This window comes from Opisthorchis viverrini (genome assembly GCF_000715545.1).
Source record: "Opisthorchis viverrini unplaced genomic scaffold opera_v5_136, whole genome shotgun sequence".
Taxonomy (NCBI): Eukaryota; Metazoa; Platyhelminthes; class Trematoda; order Opisthorchiida; family Opisthorchiidae; genus Opisthorchis; species Opisthorchis viverrini.
The window spans coordinates 503,454-505,770 of record NW_008751793.1 but is presented as its reverse complement, the minus strand read 5'-3'; positions in this window follow the sequence as shown (position 1 = coordinate 505,770).

Below are 2,317 nucleotides of genomic sequence, written 5' to 3'. Positions count from 1 at the left end.
CAGTATAGCTCAATGGATCGCTGAGGTGCGCAAACCGTCACACCACGGTAAGGTCCAGTCTCTTCGTGACGGCATGGTCACAAACGTCTCAGGCATCCGTAGTTGGGTAACTGCTACTGGAACCACTGATCGAGTGACAGACTCAAAAGCACCCTCGAAGTCAAGGAACATAAAAACCGTAGATCCTCTGCACATATGGCGTTGGTCTAACGCTTGTGGGTGTGAACCTGTGGTCGATGCAGCTTATATCTGGTATAAATCCCGCTTGACGCTACCGAGTAAAGGACTCGTCTGTCGTCGTAAGACGAAGGACCAGATGGCTTGTCAGAACGACAGTCAGACTGACACCGCCGTGGTTAGTACACTCACTGTGGGCAGCCCTTTTGAAAATGGACATAATTATCGGCTCATCCGTTGTCTGAGACGGTCTATTGTTCCAAGATAGACACAAATTGACTGGACAGCCATGAGGTGCTGTTGGAGGCCAGGATTCGGATTCGACGGGTCAGGTGGCCAACTGAATTACTGCTCGGATGACCGTGTCAAACGTGCTCCTTTGCTAGACATCAGAAAGCCATTTTGGTGACTGATGATTTCGGCAAGGCTGCCGACAAGTACGTCCCATGTTGATCGTTATTCTTGAGAGACGACCGAAGTGGTTAGAGCGCGAGCTTACTGACCGGAAGGTCCGTGGTCTGAACCCACCCTCTGCCTCTCGACTTCCCCCGTCTAGGCTTGGGCAACCTGGCAGTATCCCAGCCCCCTTGCCTCCTTCGGGTGGCACGGCAGTTAGGCACCGGAAGGGTGCTACAGCTGAACGATTTTTCTCTTGATCTAAAAGCTGCTTTGACTCAGTTGATCGTCAGGAATTTTAGGTGGTACCTGGCGACCAAGGGTGTCTCTTCTAGATTTTTATGTTATCAGGGCATTGTATGGTAAATCCTGTGGACGGGCACGGTTGCACGGAAAACTTTCACCTGAGTTATTTAAGTACAGTAGTGTGATAATTCTCGCCTTCCTTCTTTACTTGTTACTGGTGGGCTACTGCAAAACTTCTTTGTCCATCATTGAAACCCCGGAGGTCGAAATACTCCCAGAACGTTCGCTCACACACATTGAGTATGTGGATGACATTGTTCCCTTGGTTCAGATTCTTAAAAACACTTTAAGTAACCCAAATAACTTTGCCGTAAGGATTAACGTGCGCTTCGCACCTGGAAATTGTAAATATTGGGTGGGATCAAATCCAAACCTCATGGTTGCACAGGGGCCAATCGACGTGGTAAGCAGTTGTAGATGTTTCGACGGAGTGGCTGGAGATGAGCTTACTTCTCGAATCTGGAAAGCCAGGGTAGCTTTCGCCAAACCCAGACACATGGTGCCGGCATGAGGTCAGTCTGTCTATCAACGGTAGAGTTTATCTGTGGCAGTGCGATCCATACTACTTTAAGTATCCGAAATGTGGCCACCACGCAAGGAGGACGTACGGCAGCTGTTTGCCCATCGGTGTCTCCGAAGCACTGGTCGGGCCTGGTGGGAACTTAGCAACGTCAAGGTAAAACAGATGATTTTAGGAAGAAATTCCGCCGAGATAGATAATTTATTCACGCTTCATTAGCTACGCTGTTCATGAGCGATATTTCACATACCAGAGTACCGTCTAGCTCGCAGAGCTCTTTTCGACCAACCGTGTGCCATGTCGAAACGACCGAGAGGAGGACAATGTTGGAACTGGTAACACTAACCAAGAATCGTTCAAAGGCTACAAGTAACGACTACCCAAGCAGACTCCTGCCCGATGATTCAGCTCCAGCTGCCTCCGGATTACCAGAGGTACGCAGCCAGAAGCGGAAAAGCGCGATGGGAGTCAACTTCGTCACATTACTCCATTCTAGATTCTTGTTTCTGAAAAATTAATGCAGGAGGAAGCCAGCGTACCAGCCACAACAGGTTGTTGCACCATTGCTTCAAGGTGCGAACATTAAAGATAGCTGAACTAATCTATCTTCAGATGTTAGGGATTGACCTACCATCATCACCGACAGCGGGGACTTAGTCTTACCACAATCACTCCGAGGTGCCTATACCTCCAGACACTCATTCAGGTGATCAGGATAAAAACTGACAACAAGAGTGCAGTGCCCATCGGTTGGCAGCCATATCTTGTAGTGTCTCCAACCAGGCACAGTGAGGCACGGGGTCTCCATCCTGAAAGGCGACTAGCACCGACAGCACCCAACCGTCTCGTGACCTCCTTCATACTCCTGCCAAGTCACGGGTTGGCCACCTCTCTGTTTACGCCACTCATAAACTGGGC